The sequence below is a fragment of the Hemicordylus capensis genome, chromosome 4, assembly GCF_027244095.1.
Source record: "Hemicordylus capensis ecotype Gifberg chromosome 4, rHemCap1.1.pri, whole genome shotgun sequence".
Taxonomy (NCBI): Eukaryota; Metazoa; Chordata; class Lepidosauria; order Squamata; family Cordylidae; genus Hemicordylus; species Hemicordylus capensis.
Window position 1 is genome coordinate 321,436,818 of NC_069660.1, and position 13,813 is coordinate 321,450,630.

Sequence of the window (13,813 nt, forward strand, 5' to 3'; positions counted from 1 at the left end):
ATGAGTAAATCTAGAACAGGAAGGAAAAGAGATTAGCTAATGGCATTGATTTTGTGCCATGTGACATTATAACTAACTGTGTTTGTTGTCTTGAGTCCAAAGCAGTTAACAAGCCATTTCCTAAGCAGAGTGAAAGGAAGACCAGAAGACCCCTGGAGGTGATCCACAGCGTTATATCTGGATCACTACCAGCAACCATAGGTAATCAAAAATATTTTTTAACAATCACAGATGATTTCTCACAATATTCAGTTGTGTTTCTACTAAAGGAGAAATCACAGATGCTCGAGAAACTCCAGGACTACGTGGACATGGCAAGCAACAAATTTGGCTGGAAGCCAAAGATCCTGCACACAGACAATGGAGGAGAATATATGTCCAGCGCCACACAGCAGTACCTGAGAGAACATGGAATCGTGCATCAAACCAAGGTAGCTTTCAATGCATCACAGAATGAAGTGTCAGAAAACAGAAGCCTCCTGGACATGGTAAGATGCATGCTTGCTGATGCACACCTCCCACAGAAACTCTGGGAAGAAGGCATCATGACTGCTGCATACATACAAAGCAGAATGCACACAAAGCCTATAGGAACAACACCATAAGAACTTTGGCATGGTCATAAGCCACTCTGTACAACCATCGACTCAGAGGTTCCTAAGGCCTTAAACCAAGAAAAACCTTAGGCTAAAGCTCTACGTCTTCAGAAAGAAAAAAAGTACTTTTGTAGGGTGTAACATTTTATCAGTTAAATGAATCATGTTCTTACTGATAACCACTTGAGAAATCATTTGAAAGGCAGTATATAAGAACCCCAAATTTAAAACAAGCAGTATGACCAAGAGATTAAGAGTTTTCTTCAAAATACATATATTCTTTTCCATACAAGTAGAAATCAAAATTGCCATGGTGCTTGCATTCCAAGAAAGCATGTTTGTGTATTCCAGTGCCTGCTTATTCTTGGACTTCCCCATCTTCACTTCACTTCACTTCATATTTCCCTTTCCTCCTGCTTGCTAACTGGGCAAAGAGGCACCTTTTTAACGTGGCAATTCTCTTTATTTAGCAGGAGGAGAGTAACTGGCCCTATCCACCCCCAGAACAGTACCTCTAGTGACTGTTGCTGGTGTCTATCTTAGGTTTCTTTTCAGATTGTGAGCCCTTTGGGGACTGGGAGTCATTTTTTTTTTTATTTATGTATTTATTATTTCTCTACGTCAACTGCTTTGGAAACTTTTGTTGAAAAACGGTATATAAATATTTGTTGTTGTTGTTGTTGATAAGCTCCCACTAGTGATATAAAATGCTATGTGCATTTTCCTGGGAGTAATTTCCATTGAGCGTAGTGGGATTTACTTCCAAGTAAATTTGCATCTATTTTGTAATTGAGACCACACTTTTCTCCTTTTTTTGGAAGGATAAATGGCTGCTCATGCAGTCTCTCAATAACAGATAAAAACACAGAGAAGCCGCAGTGAAAACAATTATGTAAAAGCCTGGGTAAAAAGCCAAGTCTTTAAAAGCTTTCTAATGTATCATGGCCCCACTGTCACCACCTGCTCTTCCAGTAGCAACTCTGAGGCAGATACAGAGGGGGTGGAACTGGTGCTCCCCACCCACCCGCTAGCGTTCAGAGAAGTAGGGCCAGCCCTGCCTGCACCCCAAGAGCATGCCGCTTGTTTTATTGCTTGACTTTGTTCTCTTCCAGAGAACAATAGTTATGGGCAGCCAACAAATAAAGTTGTTGTTAGAACATTGCATCATGTACAACTATATTTATTTATTTATCAAATGTGTATGCTGCCCCAAACTTCCATCTCACAACTGCGATATGTCATGGGTGGGTGCTCAGTTCAATGAGCACTGAGGCTTCTCCTCTGTAAGGTGGGGCCTCCTAGAAGTCGGATATTCAATAATTAGAGGCATATAGAGATGAGTTTGTGATGGGCATGTAGACCACATGGTGTCTTGCCTGCCTGGAGAATTCACACACCTGGCTTTTGGTTCGGACCTCCTTCGGGATGGGGAGTGTGAGTCCACATATCAGCTGCCTTTACTTCGAAGTCCCTTCAGGCTATCAGGGACCACTACAGACAGGACTCTCTTCTCCCCTCCCCCCAAATCAAGGCTGCGCATTCTGGCTTAGCCAGATTTATGTCAGGTTTAAAATAATCCTCTATTTCCAGTGGCTTTTGAAAAATGCCTGTTATGCCCCACTGCTTTCCCTTGCTGTGTGGAATGGCATTTTTCAAAACCCGTCATTTAAAAAAACTCATTGAAGGGGAGTTTGACAGCTGTTGCGTCTGCTCTGCTCTGAGTATTTGCAATTGCAAGCGCGGGCAGGTGGGGAGGAAGGGTTTTTAGAAGATTGGTGAAATTCTGTGGAGGGAGTCCAGGGGAGGAGGAGGGAGAAATTCCTGAGTTAAATGCAAGCGCAAAATGCAAAATGTGGGTCTTAACATCGGCTTTAGATATGCAGAATGGAGACTACAGCCTGATGTAACCTGAGCCTTTTTTTTTTTGTTTGTTTGAGCTGATTCGCCTGCATTTTTCTTAATGACAGAGAAAGCAATGGTTTCTACTTTAAACTTCCTGCCTCTGGGGTGTGTGGGGAGGGCATGAGGTGATGAAGGCATTAATCACTCACAAAGGCAAGTTCATTCTAAAAATCAGCAGAAATTTGGGTCAGATTCGGCAGGCTCAGGTTAAGCGTTCTGCTGTTTGATCCCTTGGCAACTCGTCATGCTGTTTTTCTGCAATGCTGTCAAACAAACAATAACAACAAAAAGCTCTCTCTCACCTCCTCCTCTGCAAGGATTGGTTGGAGGGAAAACTCAGAATCAGCTGGTGGGAGTGCACAGGAAAAAGATTTGCCAGGGATTGTGGAGAGGAGCCGACACTATGTGAGCTATCCATTTAATGCCCTGAATTAAACATCTTGCGAATCTGGTGTGAAGCAGATTCGCTCTACAGATACCCCGAGGCATAAAGCTATGTGTGAATAACCTCCTGGTCACTTAAAAAAATAAGAATGGCCCTGCTGGATCAGGCCCAAGGCCCATCCAGTTGAGCATTCTGGTTCACACCGTGGCCCACCAGATGCCCCTGATAAGCACACAGGCAAGATTTGAGGCCGTGCCCTATATCCTGCTGTCACTCCCCTTGCAACTGATGTTTAGAGGCATCGTGCCTCTGAGACTGGAGGTGGCCCATAGCCATCAGACTCAGAGGTGCAATAACCCCCGGACCTTGGGGACCCGGTCTGGTCCTCCAAGGTCTGGGGGAGCCTCCAAATGGCTGGGGCCAGGAGCCCCTGGCAGCTGAGCCACCCCATGCCCACCCCACCAAAGCTCAGCTTTTTGATGATGATGATGATGATGATGATGATGATGATGATGATAAAGTCTTACCGCGGCTGAGGGGTGGCTGCGGGAAGGGGGAGGGAGCGGAGCAGTCTCTTCCTTTCTCCCCCTCCCCCAGCAGCAGTGGGGTGGGAGCAGGAGAGATGCTGGCCCTATCCGTTCAGGCCAGCGTCTTTAAGCAACTGCAAGATCAACTCCAGATCAAAATGCTGACAGTGACTGGGAGTTACAGAAGGCAATCAGGGAGGCATCAAGGAGAAACACAGAGGTAATAATGGAGGTCTTCAATTATCCACACACGGACTGAGTAAATTCATTGTCGGGTAATAAGGAGGCCAAATTTTTAGATATACTGAATGACTGTGCCCTAGAACAGTTGGTCATAGAACTAACCAGAGAGGTGACCTTGGACTAAATCCTGAGTGGCACCCTGGACCTGGTGTGAGATGTCAGTGTCATAGAACTTTTAGGAAACAGTGGTCATAGTGCAATCAAATTCAGCATATATATGGGGAGAGAATCACCAAGGAAGTCTAACATAGACACTTTGGATTTCAGAAGAGGAAAATTCTCTAAAATGAGGCATTTGGTGAAAAGAAGACTGAAAGGAAGAATCAAGAGAGACACTTTGCACTTTGGAGTTTAGTTAAAAACACAGGACTAAAAGCCTGGTTAAAATGTATACCAAAAGGGAGCAAAAATACCACCAAGTCCACGAGGATGCCAGCATGGCTAACAGGTGAATTCAAGGAAGCTATGAAGGGGAAGAAGACTTCCTTCAGAAATTGAAAGGTCTGCCCAAATGAAGAGAACAGAAAGGAGAACAAACCCTGCCCCCCCACCCAAGGCAAGGTGACAGTAAAGGAAGCAAAAAGAGAGTTTGAGGAAAATTTAGCTAAAAGCATCAAGGGGAATACTTCTTTAAATACATCTTCTTTAAATAAAAAAACTTCTTTAAATACATCAGAAGCAGGAAACCTGCTAGGGAGGAGGTTGGACAGTTAGACGATGAGGGAGTGAAAGGGATTTTTAAGGAAGATATGAAGGTTGCAGAGAAGCTAAATGAGTACTTTGCATCTGTCTTCACGGCAGAGGATACTGACAGTATACCTGTTCCTGAACTGGGCTTCTCAGGGACAGAGGCTAAAGAACTGAGTCAGATAGAGGTGACAAGAGATGATCTAAACTGTCTGGAAAAACTGAAAACTAGCAAATTGCTAGGGCCAGACGGTATTCATCCAAAAGTCATTAAAGAACTCAAATGTGAAATTGCCAACCTCCTTGCAAAAATATATAACTTATCCCTACAAGCAGGCTCTGTATTGGAAAACTGGAAAGTAACCAATGTAACACCCATTTTCAAAAAGGGATCCAGGGGCAATCTCGGAAATTACAGGCTGGTTAGCTTAACGTCTGTTCCAGGCAAATTGATAGAAAGCATTCTCAAGGATAAAATTGTTAAGCACATAGAAGAACTGGCCCTGCTGGGGGAGAACCAGCATGGCTTCTGAAAAGGTCAATCTTGCCTCACTAAGCTTTTGGAGTTTGTTTAGAGTGTCAACAGGTTTGTGGATAAATGGGATCCTGTTTACATAGTATACCTGGACTTCCAAAAAGATTTTGACAAAGCTCCTTATCAAAGGAACTTCTCTGAGGGAGGGCAGGATGACTCCTTGTCTTAAGGAGTCCATTATTAGACCACTTCTGTATAAGCCTGCCTTGGATCCCTCCGAGTTAAGCAATTACAGGCCTGTCTCCAACCTTCCATGGCTGGGCAAGGTGATTGAGAAGCTGGTGGCCTCCCAGCAACAGGTGGTCTTGGAGGAAACTGGGAAATTTCTCTCTCTCACACATAACACTAGAACCAGGGGTTATCTCATGAAATAGATTGCCAAGAAATTTATTACCAAGAAAAGGAAGTACTTTTTCACAAAATGCAAAATCAGCTTGTGGAATGCTCTGCCATAAGATGTGGTGACAACTAGGAATGTGCAAAGAGGTACAACAGTTTGGGATCAAACTGAACCATCCCCTGTTCGGTCTGACCCCAGACCAAACCCCCCAGCCTGTTTGGGGGGTTCGTGAGTTTTTATTTTCTTTTGAAATTTATTTATTTTTACTTACCCCCCTTGGGGGAGGGGGTTCTCTGAGGTGGTGGCAGCGAGGGGTATGTGTGGGGATGTCCATGGAGGTCCCCCCCTGCCAGCCTCCCTTCCATCCAAAACCGGCCCATCTGGCCATTCTTCATCCAGTTTGGGACTTTCCTCCGGCACAGTGGCCATTTTGGAGGCTGCAGTGCCTGCACGATGGACCTCTGTGTGGCCTGGCAGGGTTAGGGTTACGGCATTGCGCAGGCAGAGCGGCCTCCAAAATGGCCACTGTGCTGGGGGAAAGGCCCGAACAGGCCGAAGAACAGCCAAACAGGATGGTTTTGAACAGAAGGGAGGCCAGTGGGTGGAGGGGGAACCCCCATGGACCGCCACCATTGTCTTGGAGAACCTCGCCGGAGGGCATACGTTTTTTTTTAAAAAGTAAGACTAAAAAAAAAAAGCTCACAACCCCCCATCGGTCTGAATCGAACCCGAGGTGGGTGGGTTTGAGGGGGTGCAGGACCGAATTGACCCACTCTGGTTTGGGTCTGGTTCAGGCTCAAACTGAAGCAGACCAGCCAGTTTTGTGCACACCCCTAGTGACCGCCAACAACCTGGAAGGCTTTAAGATGGGTTTGGATAATTTCATGGCTGGATGCCTCTGAATTCCAGCTGCAGAGGAGTCACAGCAGGAGAGAGGGCATGCCCTCAACTCCTGCCTGTAGGCTTCCAGCAGTGGCATCTGGTGGGCCACTGTGTGAAACAGGATGCTGGACTAGATGGGCCTCCTTGGGCCTGATCCAGCAGGGCTGTTCTTATGTTCTTATGAGGTCAGGGAGATTGTGTAGAAGTTGAATGAGTTATTTGCATTTGTATTTTCGGCAGGGGAAAGAAATGTTGGATTTACTGTGGAGGGTTATTTTTCACAGTTGAGGAGGTCATCCTCCAATTATGGGTTGTGCACTGAGCACACTCCAAAGACAGGACCCGTTTTTGGAATTGTAGTCATGGCTAGCTTCCTGCCTGGTAGGTGGCAAATCCCCAGTTCTGGGACTGTTGCGCTAAATGAAAAAGGACGAAGCGTTCCACACTTCCAAAATTATTCAGGAATTACTCAGGAATGAAAGGATAAATGGGCAAAATTACTCAGGAATGAAAGGATAAATGGGCAGCAAAAGAGAAAACAGTCAAAGGAAGAAGAGAAAAAAACTGCAAAGTTACAAACCCTGAAAGTCACTGCCACCGCCCAAAGTGAGACCCTAGTACCATAGATAATTTGGTATATGCAGTTAGCGATGAGTGCCTGGAGGTGAAAATGGTGTCTTGGGCCAACTTAGAGTAGCCTTTTTTTTTTTTGCTAAGAGTGAGTGTGCAATCCCCAGATGTACAGTTGGAGCCACTGAGGATCTGGGTGAAGAAGCAGCCCTTGCGCCAGCAGATCTGGTCATGGAGGAAGAGGCCAGGGATGGCTGATGGAGAGGCTATGCAGATCAGAGAACTAAGGTCTCTGGGGCCAGTGTGGGGTGATCCGGATGAGCTCTGCCCTTTTGAGGTGTAGCTTTTGAAGCAGTTTCCCTATGATTGCTGCCGGTGGGAAGGCATAGAGGAGACCCGGGGGCCAGGGTGCTTGTGAGTTGGCCATGCCTTGAAGGTGTTCTGCCGAGATTGATGCCAGATGGATCTCCACCCATCAAAACAGTTGGTACAGCTCTGCCCTGAGCAAGTAGGACTTGGTGCTGCCTTGGTGACTGATGTGGAACTTCGTTGTTACATTGTCAGTCATACCAGAATGTGGGCGTTCTGAATAATGGGAAGGAAATGGAGTAGGGCTAGTTGGACTACTCAAAGTTCTAGCCTGTTGATGTTGTGCGATGCTTCCCTGGGAGACCATGTGCCCTGAGTATATTGGCTGTTGCTATGAGCTCTGCAGCTGGTGAGATTTGCATCGGTCGTGACAATGACTTGGTCTGATGACAGCCCCCACGGAAGGAGATTCAGACTCCTTGGGGAAGGTAAATCTCCCTGTGGACGCATGACATGATATCCTCCTGGAAAGGAAGGAGGAGCCACTGGAGAGGTTGGGTGTGCCAGCAAAACCAAGGCAGACGATTTGGCAGACGATCGTGGATCCCAGGACCTGCTCTAGAAGCATTAAGTTTGCAGAGTTTCTTAGAAGGGGCCGAATGAGCAGGGACAATTTCTCTCTCCGTTCAGGGGGCAGGGAACGGTGCTCTGTGCTGTGTTGAATATTGTCCCCAGATGTTGCAGGTATTGAGACAGGAGTGCTAACTCTTCTGGTGGTTGATCAGGAACTGATGGTCCCTGAGGATAGGGAGAGTTGCAGCACCTGTTGGGTCTGAGGGAGGGAGGGAGCTCAGACCAACAGATCTTTCAGATATGGGTGGACGAACCCCAAACATCCACAGGTGAGTGACGGGGGCTATCATGATCTTTATGAAGACCCTCGGGGCTGATGACAGCCCGAAGGGCATGGCCTGGTACTGTTAGTGGCACTTGTTGTAGCAGAACCTGAGGTACTTGCGGTGATCCTGGAGGACTGAGATGTGGAGGCACGCCTCTGATAGATCTGTGGAGGCTAGGTAGTCGTGGTGGGATATTGCTTCTTTGATGGTGTGCAGAGATTCCATATGAAACGTCTGTTTCCTGATGAATCAGTTTAGGCATTTCAAATCAAGGACTGCTCTCCACGACCCATCTTTATTCGGGACCAGAAATAAAAGAGAGTTAACGCCGTGCCATAATTCTGTCAATGGCACGAGTTCGACTGCTCTGATCTGAATGAGGTGAAGGATTGCCTGTTTCATCCGAAGATGTTTTATTGGATCCTCGGACCTTGGAGAGACAGTGACGTGGTTGGAGGGAGGAGATAAAAAGTCTAGAGCATATACCTTGGCTTTGATGGGAAATATCCAGTGGTCTTGGGTTGTGGCTTCCCACTGAGGATAGAAGTGGAGAAGCCTGCCCCCGATGGGAGGATAGTTTTTGTTTGTGGGCAGGGGGGAGTTGGGAGGTGAGGGAAGAGAACTGGTGGGATGGTCAGGCTCTGGAGGAGCCTCCTCCATGTTGTTGCCACTGATTATGCCAGGTGGGCTTGTAGGCAGTAGGAATGTGTATGGAACCAGAGGGGGTGGCTTGAGGGTGGAGGGGGGATACCTTTAAAGGCAGGGGATGGTGCTCTTACCCCTCCTGCCACATTCCCCCCCACCGGCGCTGCACTTTGAAAGGGTCTGGCTGGAAGTGACTGGAAGTACCCAGTGCGCATGTGCACGTTGGGCGTGTGCGCGCACACATTGCACACACATCGAGCACATGCCCAAAGTGTGTGAAGGTGAGCGCGACATGTGCATGCACGCATGCCGGGTACTTCCAGTCACTTCCAGTCTGACAGGCAATGCAGGGAGGTACGCTGCCGCCCCACTGGACCCTTTTAAAATGCAGCGCCAGTGGGGAAATGTGGTGGGAAATGTGGTGGGAAATGTGGAAATGTGAGGGAAATGTGGTGGGAGGGTTTATTATTTATTTATTTATTTATTTATTTATTTATTTATTTATTTATTTATATACCGCCCTTCCAAAATGGCTCAGGGTGGTTAAGAGTATCCTCCCCACCCTTAAAGGTATTCCCCCTCCACCTTTGAACCAACTAAACCACCAGTCTTTTGAACCTGTTCAGAGGCCCTTAAAAGGGTCTCTGAACAGGTTCATGCACATCCCTAGTAGACGGTGGATTTTCTCTGCTTTGTAGAAATGATGACCTGGAGTAATTTCTGAAGGAGCAAAAAGGCTGAGAGAGCAGAAGGGTTTCCAAAAGTCCCCACAACCCAAGGGTAGGGCTTTCTTTTTATCCTTGGTCTCCACCAGGATGGGATTCAATGCCTCACCAAACAGCTGAGAACCCAAGAAGGGAGTAGCTGCTAGTTTGAGTCTGGGATCTGCAGTCCACATCCCTCATTGTTTCAGCCACAAGGACCTGAAGACTGCTGCACTGGAGACCTTAGCCCTGGATGCATGCGGAATGCAATCCAGACTGGAGTCTGCCAAGAGGGCTGCAGCCTTAGCAAGTTTGTTGAGTCCTTGCCACATAATGGTGTTTTCGGGGGGACAAAATGAGCTGGCTCTTTTGTCCAAAGAACAGAAGCATAGGTGAAAACAGAGTTGGTGGTTGCAGCCTTGATTACAGTGGCAGCAGCCAAATGATTTTTGAGGAGAAGTAAGTTGCATTTACGGACCTCAGGGGTCTCAAGATGTTCATCTCCTTCGTTGACCATAACTGCACCTAAAACCAACTGTGCCACTGGTGAGTCTACCATGGGTATAGCAACGAGAGAAGAGACATCTTGGGGCAGAGTGTATAATCTTTTGGGAAGATTCCCCACAGGCTTGGTGGTGTCGGCAATCTGGCCACCCAGAAGGGAAGTCCAGGAAGTCAGTCCACAATACAAACTGGGCTGCAGAAATGAAACGGCTTGGAATAGTTCTTGATATCAGGCTCGGGCTGAAAGCTGTTGACACGAGGGTTGACAAATGTTGTCTTCCAGCAGCTAACAGAAAGCTGCTGATGTGCTTTATAGTCCAAGCTGATAACTCTCAGCTGGCAGGGATTCAAGGCTTATCAGCCCTCTGCAAGAGGCGTTTACTCCTCCTCATAGTTTCCAGCTGTGCTCTCCGCCTTGTGACATGCCATTGCTGTGGAGTCAGTGGGGGTTGCCTGCACAGCTCATCTTCTAGTCTGTCGATCGCTGTCTCTGCTGCCTCAAACTGCTGTGTCTGCTCTGAAACATCAGCCGGACCTTCCGCAGCCATCTCTTGGGAACTGACAGCTGGGCTCTGCCCCTCAGGCACCCCTGCATCGGCTGAAAGGCTGTCAGCTTCCCCTTCCTCCTCGCTATCTGAGATCGAGTGCATGACACGTGGAGGTTGGAGGTTGGAGCGGCCCACTCAACCATCATGACATTGCGAAAGAGAGGTGGGAAAGGTACCATGGTGGTATGGCTTGCTGGGGATGGAAAACCATTTTGAACTAATGAAGACAGCTCTAAGGGCATATCAATAGGAGCCACATCATTAATGGTGTGCTTGGCCTCGGACAGTAGAACCCTAAAATCAGAGGAGGAAAATAGTCTTGTACAGGCAGGGGTAGGTGTAGCCTCATCAGAGTTCCCCTTCTTCCTTATCTGAAGGATCATTATTGTCACTCATGATTGCACCCTTATTGATTGATTTGATTTGATTTGATTTGGTTTGGTTTGGTTTGGTTTGGTTTGGTTTGGTTTATATACCGCCCTTCCAGAATGGCTCAAGGTGGTTTACAATTAGAAACTGTCCCATCTGAATGGGACATCTCACTGCGAGAAATCTGAATAGTAATAATAGGTGCAGCAGATACTGAGAGAATGGAAGGAGCTGTAATGGGTAAGGGAACAACAGAAGGAGGAGACAGAGGACAGACAGGATGTTTGCGGGGGTGGGTGGGGTAGATCTGGCCCTTTTCTTGCTCTTGGGGCACTTGGAGTGTGGTTTAAATCACCTCCTCTCATTGGCCGGTATAGCCTGCTGGTGGGGGCTAGAGGCGGGTGATGAAGAGAACAAGAGGCGAGCAGAAGTCTTTGGGGAGGAGGGGGAGGGGGTCAGCAGGTACTATAGAAGCAAGCAAGGATGGCTGTGACTTGATCAGAGAGCTTCATTGCTATAAAATAAAATCCTGCAACCAAGCAGACACATCTGGAGGGAAGGGGTCCTTGACTGGCAAGGGACCATACTCACAACCTCCTGTGGCAGAGCGCTAGGGCTTGCTGGGGCTATGGGCTGCTCAGCCAGATCCAGTGGGAGAATAGGGTGCAGAGGCAGCAGAGAAGGCACCCAGTCTGGCCTTGCTGCTGTTGCTGGAAGTGGCGAGGCGGGTTAAGCCAGAGGAGGAAATCTTGGCAACACAGGCTTGTTAGATCCACTTGCCAGAGATTGAGGAGGTTGTGGATCCTAAACTGGCTCCGTCAGGGTAGCTGGAGATGGAGAGGCGGGCCAGGCCAGGTTGGAGGTGGCAGTGTTGGCTCCTTCGGACCACCCACTGGTGGGTCTGCATTGGAGGTGTTAATGGGGAGTGGCTTGGCCGGCTCCTCCGAGGTGGGAGGCAAGTGGTGGGGAGGCCGTTCCTCGCAGACTGTCTGCAGGAGGAGGCGTTCGCTCAGCCGAACAGTGCTGGTGGCAGCCTGGTGCTTCCTAGATCATGCCTGACCTTTTTGTTTCCTCCATGTGGTGGCCTTCCTGTGCGCCTTTTTGCCTTTCTCCATGGTATCTGTGGCAGAGGCTGGGGGATTGTGCACAATGCACTCCTGGCAAGATGGTGTGGAGCGTGGCCTTTTGTGGCCTGAGTGCTCCTTATTTTGGGGTCTGTCCCGGCTTCCGATTGAGGGCCCTTTGAAGGGGAACCTTTGAACATGGCTCCAGAGTGGGAGTTTTGCATTGTTAGCATGGCACGGAGTCCACACGCTGAGCTCCAAACAAAATGGGGGGGGGAGAGAAAATGAAAGCAGCCAATTAGATGAATTAGGTAAAGAAAAGTGTACTTTGGATTTGACTTCCTTCCCACCCTGGCACACTGCTAAAGGGTAGGGAAGGAGAGAGATTAGAAGAAAGGTTTGAAAAAAGCTAGCCAACAAATGAAGCAATCAGGAGCTGCTTCGCAGTCCTTGCACTGGAGCAAGACAGGACCGGAACTGAGGATTTGCCTCCTCTCAGGCAGGAAGCTAGCCACACCTACAATTCAAAAACATAGGTCGTGACTTTGGAGCATGCTCAGTGCATAACCCATAATTGAAGGATGGCCTCCTCAAACTGTGGAAAAACAGAGCATATACCTGTGCCCAAACTGAGCTTCTCAGGGATGGAGACTGATTGACCAAGTCAAACAGAAGTGATAAGGGTTGATGTTATGTTCTAAGCTGATGTTCTAAGCACTTAACATATCATTAAGATCTATGTAATACTGTACACAGTATTTGGAATATTGTGTACAATTGTGGTCACCGCATCTCAAAAAGGATATTATAGAACTGAGGAAAGTGCAGAAGAGGGCAAACAAGATGATCAGGGATCTAGAGCAGCTTCTTTATTTTACAGCATTTGGAGCTTTTTAATTTAGAAAAAAAGATGACTAAGGGGAGACATGGTAGAGTTGCATGAAATTAAGCATGACATGGAGAGGTTCTTTTCCCTCCTTCACAACACTAGAACCAGGGTTCATCCCAAGAAAGGGATTGTCAAGAAATTTAGGACCAAAAAATGGAAGTATTTCTTCACAGAGTGCACAATTAATCTATAGAATTCTCTGCCACAGGATGTGGTGATGGTCACCTGCTTGGATGGCTTTAAGAGGGGCTTCAGCAAATTCATGGAGGATAGTTTTAATGGCTATAAGCCACCTCCAGCCTCAGAGGCAAGATGCCTCTCAATCCCAGTTGCAGGGGAGCAACGGCAGGAGAGAGGGCATGCCTGTGGGATTCCCAGAAGCATCTAGTGGGCCACTGTGGGAGCAGGATTCTGGATTAGATTGGCCTTGGGCCTAATCCAGCAAGACTCTTCTTATGTTATTATGTTTTTTCTATAAGGCACTGGGTAGGGATATGAAGACTCTGGGGTCAAAAGTGGTGCTTTTTTCAATCCTTTCAATGAAAGGTCAAGATGCAGGAAAATAAACAGCTGACTATCCTGATGGTGTCCTTGAGCAAGTCTTGGATTCTTGGACCATTGCCTATACTATCTATGTGAAGGACTTCTGGAACTAGATGGGGTTCACCTCATGAAGACTGAGAAGGATATATTTGATAGGAGCCCTGAAAACCTAATCAAGAGGGTTCTGAACTTGATGCAGGAGGGAGACATGTACAAGGTATAATACCAGGTCCTAAGGAGAAGAAAGAAAATGTGTGCCAAGGCAGAAGCAAAATAGAGGAGGAGGTGCTCAGGATTTCACAAGTCTCACTGAGGCAAGGTTGCTGGAAGACCCATGGTCTACTTCCTATGTCTATTCAAGGATGCAAAGGGTATGGGACACCAACAGGAGGAAACTGAGGGGGAATATAATTACAGTGTAAGTATAGCAGGTTTAATTATGTATAGAAATCTATGCATCTGAGCATGGGAGTCCAGTTAAAAGTGTCTGCATAAAAACTGGAGAGAAAAATTAGGAGAGAAAATTGGTCTCAGTAGAGACCATCTGAGCACAGTGGGGAAGCCTCTCCGTGGGATGTCGGGTCAGGCACCTACGTCCCATGTAGCATTCTGGATACCAGCAATGGCTAGGGACCTTTTCCTGCCCTCCTCAGCCCCTCTGAAGCAGTGCTC